Below are 14,037 nucleotides of genomic sequence, written 5' to 3'. Positions count from 1 at the left end.
GAAAAAAATAGCGAGGTAGTGTACATGGGTTCAATGTACATTGTTATATACCCCTAGGGTTCATTTATTTGGTGGACTATCACTTCAAAACGCTGAAAGAATGAGACACTGTTGGATTTCTACTGATTACAAAGTTGCTTGGTTACCATGGTGAGAGAGGTGGTACTACTTGATGGACAATGAATGTTTATGGTTTCTCGCGGCTTGTTTTGAATATACAAGGACACCCAGACAGAGTCGAGACGGATTCAGTCAATGGAAGACACCAGGGAGTCAGTCACTGGTTTAAACTTTCAGTAGCCAAAAGGGGCGAGTTGAGATCGATCTGGAGTATTGACAAATGAGTCTTACAAGCGCTGCAACTAGAAGATGTTTGCAGAGAGAGGGGAGGAGAGGAAGGTTTGAAACAGAAGAGACCTAGTGACAAAGAGATCAGTTTGGACTCTCTCTCTAAGCAGCCCGGGAGGGTGAGTTTGATTCCATTCGGATATGAAAGTGTGATTGTCACATAGTTAATCCACAGAGTGGGTTCTTTGGTGGGGAGTAAACCTTTGTGAGTACCACATGTGTGTTTACCCTTGTCTGGGTGTGGTAATTCACTGAAGAAAGGCACCCCTGTGGCAAATCACTGTTGGAGTTACTTCGTACGTCGTGGAACTGGATCAGTGGCTACCACAGTGTGTGTAAGGGTGACCCTGTGGGAACTACCAGTGTGTTTAACCCTTCCCTGGGTTAGTAGTTTTACTACATGAAGACTGTACCCCGTAGTATAGTCACATTGGCTAACTTGAAGGATTCGGAGGACAACGGGAAGATCGACAACTCCTGTTTATTTGGAATACAAATATCTCTCCCATACCAACAATAACAATTCTGTGGAGTGAACTGAACTTTCTTACAAACCATCGTAAGACTGTGACTCTTGCCACCTGAGCTTGAATACGTTTTGGGAACTTTATTTATACCTCTATATATGCATAACACTGCTAACTCTTGGTTTACCTGGTTTAAGTTTCTATATTTGGTAGATACTAATAGAATAGTGATTGTTAACAGCAGAACCAGACTCCAGGTTCTATCGCTGCTGATACTTTTGCAGGGTTGTGTGTACATAACACCATCCAGAAAGCTGATAGCAGAGGGGAAGAATGTGTTCCTGAATCGTTGAGTATGGGTCTTCATGTTCCTGTACATCCTCCTTGATGGTAGCTATCAGAACAGAGCATGTGCTGGGTGAGAGGGTGGGAGAGGGGGTAGTGATGAATGCTGAGGCATCGCTTTTTGAAGGTAACCCGGATGTTGGGCAGGCTGTGCCCATGATGGAGCTGGCTGAGTTCACAACTTTCTGCAGCTTTCTCCGATCCTGTCCAGAGGCTCCTCCATATCAAGCGATGAAGTGACTAGAGCATACAACAAGAGAAAGTAAGTTTACGATGGGAGGGGGAGATTAAATAGGATTCAGAGGGGCAACTTCACCTAGGATTGTATGTCCAAATATGTAACGAGCTGCCAGAGGAAGTAATTGGGGCAGGTACATTCAGAACATGCAAAAGGTACCTGGACAGAGACATGGACTGGAAATATTTCACAGGATATGCAGCAAACACGAGCAAATGGGACTAGCTTGGATTGACATCCTGGTTACAGACTGGTTGGCCCGAAGGGATTGGGTCCATGTTCTATAAGCCTAACGTCTGGAAGCAGGAGGCCATTCAGCCACGTGTGCCTGTCTAACTATACAGTCACAGTTTATTCATGGGAGGGTCGCTGTCTAACTATACAGTCACTGTTTATTCAAGGGAGGGTCGCTGTGTAACTGTACAGTCACTGTTTATTCATGGGAGGGTCGCTGTCTAACTGTACAGTCACTGTTTATTCATGGGAGGGTCGCTGTCTAACTATACAGTCACTGCTTATTCATGGGAGGGTCGCTGTCTAACTGTACAGTCACTGTTTATTCATGGGAGGGTCGCTGTCTAACTATACAGTCACTGTTTATTCATGGGAGGGTCGCTGTGTAACTGTACAGTCACTGTTTATTCATGGGAGGGTCGCTGTCTAACTGTACAGAGTCACTGTTTATTCATGGGAGGGTTGCTGTGTAACTGTACAGTCACTGTTTATTCATGGGAGGGTCTCTGTGTAACTGTACAGTCACTGTTTATTCATGGGAGGGTCGCTGTGTAACTGTACAGTCACTGTTTATTCATGGGAGGGTCACTGTGTAACTGTACAGTCACTGTTTATTCATGGGAGGGTCGCTGTGTAACTGTACAGTCACTGTTTATTCATGGGAGGGTCACTGTGTAACTGTACAGTCACTGTTTATTCATGGGAGGGTCGCTGTGTAACTGTACAGTCACTGTTTATTCATGGGTTGTCGCTGTGTAACTGTACAGTCACTGTTTATTCATGGGAGGGTCGCTGTGTAACTGTACAGTCACTGTTTATTCATGGGAGGGTCGCTGTGTAACTGTACAATCACTGTTTATTCATGGGAGGGTCGCTGTGTAACTGTACAGAGTCACTGTTTATTCATGGGAGGGTCGCTGTGTAACTGTACAGAGTCACTGTTTATTCATGGGAGGGTCGCTGTGTAACTGTACAGAGTCACTGTTTATTCATGGGAGGGTCGCTGTGTAACTGTACAGAGTCATTGTTTATCCAGGGTCAGGGTCACTGTGTAACTGTACAGTCACTGTTTATTCATGGGAGGGTCGCTGTGTAACTGTACAGTCACTGTTTATTCATGGGAGGGTCGCTGTGTAACTGTACAGAGTCACTGTTTATTCATGGGAGGGTCGCTGTGTAACTATACAGTCACTGTTTATTCATGGGAGGGTCGCTGTGCAACTGTACAGAGTCACTGTTTATTCATGGGAGGGTCGCTGTGTAACTATACAGTCACTGTTTATTCATGGGAGGATCGCTGTGTAACTGTACAGTCACTGTTTATTCATGGAAGGGTCGCTGTGTAACTGTACAGAGTCACTGTTTATTCATGGGAGGATCGCTGTGTAACTATACAGTCACTGTTTATTCATGGGAGGGTCGCTGTGTAACTGTGCAGTGACTGTTTATTCATGGGAGGGTTGCTGTGTAACTGTACAGTCACTGTTTATTCATGGGAGGGTCGCTGTGTAACTGTACAGAGTCACTGTTTATTCATGGGAGGATCGCTGTGTAACTGTACAGAGTCACTGTTTATTCATGGGAGGGTCGCTGTGTAACTGTACAGAGTCACTGTTTATTCATGGGAGGGTCGCTGTGTAACTGTACAGAGTCACTGTTTATTCATGGGAGGGTCGCTGTGTAACTGTACAGTCACTGTTTATTCATGGGAGGGTCGCTGTGTAACTGTACAGTCACTGTTTATTCATGGGAGGGTCGCTGTGTAACTGTACAGAGTCACTGTTTATTCATGGGAGGGTCGCTGTGTAACTGTACAGTCACTGTTTATTCATGGGAGGGTCGCTGTGTAACTGTACAGTCACTGTTTATTCATGGGAGGGTCGCTGTCTAACTGTACAGATTCACTGTTTATTCATGGGAGGGTCGCTGTGTAACTGTACAGACTCACTGTTTATTCATGGGAGGGTCGCTGTGTAACTGTACAGACTCACTGTTTATTCATGGGAGGGTCGCTGTGTAACTGTACAGAGTCACCGTTTATTCATGGGAGGGTCGCTGTCTAACTGTACAGTCACTGTTTATTCATGGGAGGGTCACTGTGTAACTATACAGTCACTGTTTATTCATGGGAGGGTCGCTGTGTAACTGTGCAGTGACTGTTTATTCATGGGAGGGTCGCTGTGTAACTGTACAGTCACTGTTTATTCATGGGAGGGTCGCTGTGTAACTGTACAGTCACTGTTTATTCATGGGAGGATCGCTGTGTAACTGTACAGAGTCACTGTTTATTCATGGGAGGGTCGCTGTGTAACTGTACAGTGACTGTTTATTCATGGGAGGGTCGCTGTGTAACAGTACAGTCACTGTTTATTCATGGGAGGGTCGCTGTGTAACTGTACAGTCACTGTTTATTCATGGGAGGGTCGCTGTCTAACTGTACAGTCACTGTTTATTCATGGGAGGGTCGCTGTGTAACTGTACAGTCACTGTTTATTCATGGGAGGGTCGCTGTGTAACTGTACAGTCACTGTTTATTGATGGGAGGGTCGCTGTGTAACTGTACAGAGTCACTGTTTATTCATGGGAGGGTCGCTGTATAACTGTACAGTCACTGTTTATTCATGGGAGGGTCGCTGTGTAACTGTACAGTCACTGTTTATTGATGGGAGGGTCGCTGTGTAACTGTACAGTCACTGTTTATTCATGGGAGGGTCCCTGTGTAACTGTACAGTCACTGTTTATTCATGGGAGGGTTGCTGTGTAACTGTACAGAGTCACTGTTTATTCATGGGAGGATCGCTGTGTAACTGTACAGTCACTGTTTATTCATGGGAGGGTCGCTGTGTAACTGTACAGTCACTGTTTATTCATGGGAGGGTCGCTGTGTAACTGTACAGTCACTGTTTATTCATGGGAGGGTCGCTGTGTAACTGTACAGAGTCACTGTTTATTCATGGGAGGGTCGCTGTGTAACTGTACAGTCACTGTTTATTCATGGGAGGGTCGCTGTGTAACTGTACAGTCACTGTTTATTCATGGGAGGGTCGCTGTGTAACTGTACAGTCACTGTTTATTCATGGGAGGGTCGCTGTGTAACTGTACAGAGTCACTGTTTATTCATGGGAGGGTCACTGTGTAACTGTACAGTCACTGTTTATTCATGGGAGGGTCGCTGTGTAACTGTACAGTCACTGTTTATTCATGGGAGGGTCGCTGTGTAACTGTACAGAGTCACTGTTTATTCATGGGAGTGTCGCTGTGTAACTGTACAGTCACTGTTTATTCATGGGAGGGTTGCTGTGTAACTGTACAGTCACTGTTTATTCATGGGAGGGTCGCTGTGTAACAGTACAGTCACTGTTTATTCATGGGAGGGTCGCTGTGTAACTGCACAGTCACTGTTTATTCATGGGAGGGTCGCTGTGTAACTGTACAGAGTCACTGTTTATTCATGGGAGGGTCGCTGTGTAACTGTACAGAATCACTGTTTATTCATGGGAGTGTCGCTGTGTAACTGTACAGAGTCACTGTTTATTCATGGGAGGGTCGCTGTGTAACTGTACAGAGTCACTGTTTATTCATGGGAGGGTCGCTGTGTAACTGTACAGTCACTGTTTATTCATGGGAGGGTCTCTGTGTAACTGTACAGTCACTGTTTATTCATGGGTTGTCGCTGTCTAACTGTACAGTCACTGTTTATTCATGGGAGGGTCGCTGTGTAACTGTACAGAGTCACTGCTTATTCATGGGAGAGTCACTGTGTAACTGTACAGTCACTGTTTATTCATGGGAGGGTCGCTGTGTAACTGCACAGTCACTGTTTATTCATGGGAGGGTCGCTGTGTAACTGTACAGTCACTGTTTATTCATGGCAGGGTCGCTGTGTAACTGTACAGAGTCACTGTTTATTCATGGGAGGGTCGCTGTGTAACTGTACAGAGTCACCGTTTATTCATGGGAGGGTCGCTGTCTAACTGTACAGTCACTGTTTATTCATGGGAGGGTCGCTGTGTAACTGTACAGTCACTGTTTATTCATGGAAGGGTCGCTGTGTAACTGTACAGAGTCACTGTTTATTCATGGGAGGGTTGCTGTGTAACTGTACAGTCACTGTTTATTCATGGGAGGGTCGCTGTGTAACTGTACAGAGTCACTGTTTATTCATGGGAGGGTCGCTGTGTAACTGTACAGTCACTGTTTATTCATGGGAGGGTCGCTGTGTAACTGCACAGTCACTGTTTATTCATGGGAGGGTCGCTGTGTAACTGTACAGTCACTGTTTATTCATGGGAGGGTCGCTGTGTAACTGCACAGTCACTGTTTATTCATGGGAGGGTCACTGTGTAACTGTACAGTCACTGTTTATTCCTGGGAGGGTTGCTGTGTAACTGTACAGTCACTGTTTATTCATGGGAGGGTCGCTGTGTAACTGTACAGTCACCTGTTTATTCATGGGAGGGTCGCTGTGTAACTGTACAGAGTCACTGTTTATTCATGGGAGGGTCGCTGTGTAACTGTACAGTCACTGTTTATTCATGGGAGGGTCGCTGTGTAACTGTACAGAGTCACTGTTTATTCATGGGAGGGTCGCTGTGTAACTGTACAGTCACTGTTTATTCATGGGAGGGTCGCTGTGTAACTGTACAGAGTCACTGTTTATTCATGGGAGAGTCACTGTGTAACTGTACAGTCACCGTTTATTCATGGGAGAGTCACTGTGTAACTGTACAGTCACTGTTTATTCATGGGAGGGTCGCTGTGTAACTGTACAGTCACTGTTTATTCATGGGTTGTCGCTGTCTAACTGTACAGTCACTGTTTATTCATGGGAGGGTCGCTGTGTAACTGTACAGAGTCACTGTTTATTCATGGGAGAGTCACTGTGTAACTGTACAGTCACCGTTTATTCATGGGAGAGTCACTGTGTAACTGTACAGTCACTGTTTATTCATGGGAGGGTCGCTGTGTAACTGTACAGTCACTGTTTATTCATGGGAGGGTCGCTGTGTAACTGTACAGAGTCACTGTTTATTCATGGGAGGGTCGCTGTGTAACTGTACAGAGTCACCGTTTATTCATGGGAGGGTCGCTGTCTAACTGTACAGTCACTGTTTATTCATGGGAGGGTCGCTGTGTAACTGTACAGTCACTGTTTATCCATGGGAGGGTCGCTGTGTAACTGTACAGAGTCACTGTTTATTCATGGGAGGGTCGCTGTGTAACTGTACAGAGTCACCGTTTATTCATGGGAGGGTCACTGTGTAACTATACAGTCACTGTTTATTCATGGGAGGGTCGCTGTGTAACTGTACAGTCACTGTTTATTCATGGGAGGGTCACTGTGTAACTATACAGTGACTGTTTATTCATGGGAGGGTCGCTGTCTAACTGTACAGTCACTGTTTATTCCTGGGAGGGTCGCTGTGTAACTGTACAGTCACTGTTTATTCATGGGAGGGTCGCTGTGTAACTACAGAGTCACTGTTTATTCATGGGAGGGTCGCTGTCTAACTGTACAGTCACTGTTTATTCATGGGAGGGTCGCTGTCTAACTGTACAGATTCACTGTTTATTCATGGGAGGGTCGCTGTGTAACTGTACAGAGTCACTGTTTATTCATGGGAGGGTCGCTGTGTAACTGTACAGTCACTGTTTATTCATGGGAGGGTCGCTGTGTAACTGTACAGTCACCTGTTTATTCATGGGAGGGTCGCTGTGTAACTGTACAGAGTCACTGTTTATTCATGGGAGGGTCGCTGTGTAACTGTACAGTCACTGTTTATTCATGGGAGGGTCGCTGTGTAACTGTACAGAGTCACTGTTTATTCATGGGAGGGTCGCTGTGTAACTGTACAGTCACTGTTTATTCATGGGAGGGTCGCTGTGTAACTGTACAGTCACTGTTTATTCATGGGAGGGTCGCTGTGTAACTGTACAGTCACTGTTTATTCATGGGAGGGTCGCTGTGTAACTGTAGAGAGTCACTGTTTATTCATGGGAGGGTCGCTGTGTAACTGTACAGTCACCTGTTTATTCATGGGAGGGTCGCTGTCTAACTGTACAGAGTCACTGTTTATTCATGGGAGGGTCGCTGTGTAACTGTACAGAGTCACTGTTTATTCATGGGAGGGTCGCTGTGTAACTGTACAGTCACTGTTTATTCATGGGAGGGTCGCTGTGTAACTGTACAGTCACTGTTTATTCATGGGAGGGTCGCTGTGTAACTGTACAGTCACTGTTTATACATGGGAGGGTCGCTGTGTAACTGTACAGTCACTGTTTATTCATGGGAGGGTTGCTGTGTAACTGTACAGTCACTGTTTATTCATGGGAGAGTCACTGTGTAACTGTACAGTCACTGTTTATTCATGGGAGGGTCGCTGTGTAACTGTACAGTCACTGTTTATTCATGGGAGGGTCGCTGTGTAACTGTACAGTCACTGTTTATTCATGGGAGGGTCACTGTGTAACTATACAGTCACTGTTTATTCATGGGAGGGTCGCTGTCTAACTGTGCAGTGACTGTTTATTCATGGGAGGGTCGCTGTGTAACTGTACAGAGTCACTGTTTATTCATGGGAGGGTCGCTGTGTAACTGTACAGAGTCACTGTTTATTCATGGGAGGGTCGCTGTGTAACTGTACAGAGTCACTGTTTATTCATGGGAGGGTCACTGTGTAACTGTACAGTCACTGTTTATTCATGGGAGGGTCGCTGTGTAACTGTACAGTCACTGTTTATCCATGGGAGGGTCGCTGTGTAACTGTACAGACTCACTGTTTATTCATGGGAGGGTCGCTGTGTAACTGTACAGAGTCACCTTTTATTCATGGGAGGGTCGCTGTCTAACTGTACAGTCACTGTTTATTCATGGGAGGGTCACTGTGTAACTATACAGTCACTGTTTATTCATGGGAGGGTATGTGTAACTATACTGTCACTGTTTATTCATGGGAGGGTCGCTGTGTAACTGTACAGTCACTGTTTATTCATGGGAGGGTCACTGTGTAACTATACAGTCACTGTTTATTCATGGGAGGGTCGCTGTCTAACTGTGCAGTGACTGTTTATTCATGGGAGGGTCGCTGTCTAACTGTACAGTCACTGTTTATTCATGGGAGGGTCGCTGTGTAACTGTACAGTCACTGTTTATTCATGGGAGGATCGCTGTGTAACTGTACAGTCACTGTTTATTCATGGGAGGGTCGCTGTGTAACTGTACAGTCACTGTTTATTCATGGGAGGGTCTCTGTGTAACTGTACAGTCACTGTTTATTCATGGGAGGATCGCTGTGTAACTGTACAGAGTCACTGTTTATTCATGGGAGGGTTGCTGTGTAACTGTACAGTCACTGTTTATTCATGGGAGGGTCGCTGTGTAACTGTACAGTCACTGTTTATTCATGGGAGGGTCGCTGTGTAACTGTACAGAGTCACTGTTTATTCATGGGAGGGTCGCTGTGTAACTGTACAGTCACTGTTTATTCATGGGAGGGTCGCTGTGTAACTGTACAGTCACTGTTTATTCATGGGAGGGTCGCTGTGTAACTGTACAGTCACTGTTTATTCATGGGAGTGTTGCTGTGTAACTGTACAGTCACCTGTTTATTCATGGGTTGTCGCTGTCTAACTGTACAGTCACTGTTTATTCATGGGAGGGTCGCTGTGTAACTGTACAGAGTCACTGTTTATTCATGGGAGAGTCACTGTGTAACTGCACAGTCACTGTTTATTCATGGGAGGGTTGCTGTGTAACTGTTCAGTCACTGTTTATTCATGGGAGGGTCGCTGTGTAACTGTACAGAGTCACCGTTTATTCATGGGAGGGTCGCTGTCTAACTGTACAGTCACTGTTTATTCATGGAAGGGTCGCTGTGTAACTGTACAGAGTCACTGTTTATTCATGGGAGGGTCGCTGTGTAACTGTACAGTCACTGTTTATTCATGGGAGGGTCGCTGTGTAACTGTACAGTCACTGTTTATTCATGGGAGGGTCGCTGTGTAACTGTACAGAGTCACTGTTTATTCATGGGAGGGTCGCTGTGTAACTATACAGTCACTGTTTATTCATGGGAGGGTCGCTGTGTAACTGTACAGTCACTGTTTATTCATGGGAGGGTCGCTGTCTAACTGTACAGTCACTGTTTATTCATGGGAGGGTCGCTGTGTAACTGCACAGTCACTGTTTATTCATGGGAGGGTCGCTGTGTAACTGTACAGAGTCACTGTTTATTCATGGGAGGGTCGCTGTGTAACTGTACAGTCACTGTTTATTCATGGGAGGGTCGCTGTGTAACTGTACAGAGTCACTGTTTATTCATGGGAGGGTCGCTGTGTAACTGTACAGTCACTGTTTATTCATGGGAGGGTCGCTGTGTAACTGTACAGTCACTGTTTATTCATGGGTTGTCGCTGTCTAACTGTACAGTCACTGTTTATTCATGGGAGGGTCGCTGTGTAACTGTACAGAGTCACTGTTTATTCATGGGAGAGTCACTGTGTAACTGTACAGTCACCGTTTATTCATGGGAGAGTCACTGTGTAACTGTACAGTCACTGTTTATTCATGGGAGGGTCGCTGTGTAACTGTACAGTCACTGTTTATTCATGGGAGGGTCGCTGTGTAACTGTACAGAGTCACTGTTTATTCATGGGAGGGTCGCTGTGTAACTGTACAGAGTCACCGTTTATTCATGGGAGGGTCGCTGTCTAACTGTACAGTCACTGTTTATTCATGGGAGGGTCGCTGTGTAACTGTACAGTCACTGTTTATTCATGGGAGGGTCGCTGTGTAACTGTACAGTCACTGTTTATCCATGGGAGGGTCGCTGTGTAACTGTACAGAGTCACTGTTTATTCATGGGAGGGTCGCTGTGTAACTGTACAGAGTCACCGTTTATTCATGGGAGGGTCGCTGTGTAACAGTAAAGTCACTGTTTATTCATGGGAGGGTCACTGTGTAACTATACAGTCACTGTTTATTCATGGGAGGGTCGCTGTCTAACTGTACAGTCACTGTTTATTCATGGGAGGGTCACTGTGTAACTGTACAGTCACTGTTTATTCATGGGAGGGTCACTGTGTAACTGTACAGTCACTGTTTATTCATGGGAGGGTCGCTGTGTAACTGTACAGTCACTGTTTATTCATGGGAGGGTCACTGTGTAACTATACAGTCACTGTTTATTCATGGGAGGGTCGCTGTGTAACTGTACAGTCACTGTTTATTCATGGGAGGGTCACTGTGTAACTATACAGTGACTGTTTATTCATGGGAGGGTCGCTGTCTAACTGTACAGTCACTGTTTATTCCTGGGAGGGTCGCTGTGTAACTGTACAGTCACTGTTTATTCATGGGAGGGTCGCTGTGTAACTACAGAGTCACTGTTTATTCATGGGAGGGTCGCTGTCTAACTGTACAGTCACTGTTTATTCATGGGAGGGTTGCTGTGTAACTGTACAGTCACTGTTTATTCATGGGAGGGTCGCTGTGTAACTGTACAGTCACCTGTTTATTCATGGGAGGGTCGCTGTGTAACTGTACAGAGTCACTGTTTATTCATGGGAGGGTCGCTGTGTAACTGTACAGTCACTGTTTATTCATGGGAGGGTCGCTGTGTAACTGTACAGTCACTGTTTATTCATGGGAGGATCACTGTGTAACTGTACAGTCACTGTTTATTCATGGGAGGTTCGCTGTGTAACTGTAGAGAGTCACTGTTTATTCATTGGAGGGTCGCTGTCTAACTGTACAGTCACTGTTTATTCATGGGAGGGTCGCTGTGTAACTGTACAGAGTCACTGTTTATTCATGGGAGGGTCGCTGTGTAACTGTACAGTCACCTGTTTATTCATGGGAGGGTCGCTGTCTAACTGTACAGAGTCACTGTTTATTCATGGGAGGGTCGCTGTCTAACTATACAGTCACTGTTTATTCATGGGAGGGTCGCTGTGTAACTGTACAGTCACTGTTTATTCATGGGAGGGTCGCTGTGTAACTGTACAGTCACTGTTTATTCATGGGAGGGTCGCTGTGTAACTGTACAGTCACTGTTTATTCATGGGTTGTCGCTGTCTAACTGTACAGTCACTGTTTATTCAAGGGAGGGTCGCTGTGTAACTGTACAGAGTCACTGTTTATTCATGGGAGGGTCGCTGTGTAACTGTACAGTCACTGTTTATTCATGGGTTGTCGCTGTCTAACTGTACAGTCACTGTTTATTCATGGGAGGGTCGCTGTGTAACTGTACAGTCACTGTTTATTCATGGGAGGGTCGCTGTGTAACTGTACAGTCACTGTTTATTCATGGGTTGTCGCTGTCTAACTGTACAGTCACTGTTTATTCATGGGAGGGTCGCTGTGTAACTGTACAGAGTCACTGTTTATTCATGGGTTGTCGCTGTCTAACTGTACAGTCACTGTTTATTCATGGGAGGGTCGCTGTGTAACTGTACAGTCACTGTTTATTCATGGGAGAGTCACTGTGTAACTGTACAGTCACTGTTTATTCATGGGAGGGTCGCTGTGTAACTGTACAGTCACTGTTTATTCATGGGAGGGTCGCTGTGTAACTGTACAGTCACTGTTTATTCATGGGTTGTCGCTGTCTAACTGTACAGTCACTGTTTATTCAAGGGAGGGTCGCTGTGTAACTGTACAGAGTCACTGTTTATTCATGGGAGAGTCACTGTGTAACTGTACAGTCACTGTTTATTCATGGGAGGGTCGCTGTGTAACTGTACAGTCACTGTTTATTCATGGGAGGGTCGCTGTGTAACTGTACAGAGTCACTGTTTATTCATGGGAGGTTCGCTGTGTAACTGTACAGAGTCACCGTTTATTCATGGGAGGGTCGCTGTCTAACTGTACAGTCACTGTTTATTCATGGGAGGGTCGCTGTGTAACTGTACAGAGTCACTGTTTATTCATGGGAGGGTCGCTGTGTAACTGTACAGTCACTGTTTATTCATGGGAGGGTCGCTGTGTAACTGTACAGTCACTGTTTATCCATGGGAGGGTCGCTGTGTAACTGTACAGAGTCACTGTTTATTCATGGGAGGGTCGCTGTGTAACTGTACAGAGTCACCGTTTATTCATGGGAGGGTCACTGTGTAACTATACAGTCACTGTTTATTCATGGGAGGGTCGCTGTGTAACTGTACAGTCACTGTTTATTCCTGGGAGGGTCGCTGTGTAACTGTACAGTCACTGTTTATTCATGGGAGGGTCGCTGTGTAACTACAGAGTCACTGTTTATTCATGGGAGGGTCGCTGTCTAACTGTACAGTCACTGTTTATTCATGGGAGGGTTGCTGTGTAACTGTACAGTCACTGTTTATTCATGGGAGGGTCGCTGTGTAACTGTACAGTCACTGTTTATTCATGGGAGGGTCGCTGTGTAACTGTACAGTCACTGTTTATCCATGGGAGGGTCGCTGTGTAACTGTACAGAGTCACTGTTTATTCATGGGAGGGTCGCTGTGTAACTGTACAGAGTCACCGTTTATTCATGGGAGGGTCGCTGTGTAACTGTACAGAGTCACTGTTTATTCATGGGAGGGTCGCTGTGTAACTGTACAGAGTCACCGTTTATTCATGGGAGGGTCGCTGTGTAACTGTACAGAGTCACTGTTTATTCATGGGAGGGTCGCTGTGTAACTGTACAGTCACTGTTTATTCATGGGAGGGTCGCTGTGTAACTGTACAGTCATTGTTTATTCATGGAAGTGTCGCTGTGTAACTGTACAGTCACTGTTTATTCATGGGAGGGTCGCTGTGTAACTGTACAGTCACTGTTTATTCATGGGAGGGTCGCTGTGTAACTGTACAGTCACTGTTTATTCATGGGAGGGTCGCTGTGTAACTGTACAGTCACTGTTTATTCATGGGAGGGTCGCTGTGTAACTGTACAGTCACTGTTTATTCATGGGAGGGTCGCTGTGTAACTGTACAGTCACTGTTTATTCATGGGAGGGTCGCTGTGTAACTGTAGAGAGTCACTGTTTATTCATGGGAGGGTCGCTGTGTAACTGTACAGTCACCTGTTTATTCATGGGAGGGTCGCTGTCTAACTGTACAGAGTCACTGTTTATTCATGGGAGGGTCGCTGTGTAACTGTACAGAGTCACTGTTTATTCATGGGAGGGTCGCTGTGTAACTGTACAGAGTCACTGTTTATTCATGGGAGGGTCGCTGTGTAACTGTACAGTCACCTGTTTATTCATGGGAGGGTCGCTGTCTAACTGTACAGATTCACTGTTTATTCATGGGAGGGTCGCTGTGTAACTGTACAGTCACTGTTTATTCATGGGAGGGTCGCTGTGTAACTGTACAGTCACTGTTTATTCATGGGAGGGTCGCTGTGTAACTGTACAGTCACTGTTTATTCATGGGAGGGTCGCTGT

At 45.6% G+C, this 14,037-nt stretch overlaps 1 protein-coding gene across 1 annotated transcript in view; it reads right to left on the bottom strand.

The window, feature by feature from the left end:
* The window catches only part of scarf1 (scavenger receptor class F, member 1), a 70,804-nt gene that overhangs the window by 7,220 nt on the left and 49,547 nt on the right, over window positions 1-14,037 (bottom strand). The window lies entirely within an intron of this gene.

Source organism: Hypanus sabinus, chromosome 6 (genome assembly GCF_030144855.1).
Source record: "Hypanus sabinus isolate sHypSab1 chromosome 6, sHypSab1.hap1, whole genome shotgun sequence".
Classification (NCBI taxonomy): domain Eukaryota; kingdom Metazoa; phylum Chordata; class Chondrichthyes; order Myliobatiformes; family Dasyatidae; genus Hypanus; species Hypanus sabinus.
This window is presented reverse-complemented; position numbering and strand designations above follow the sequence as displayed.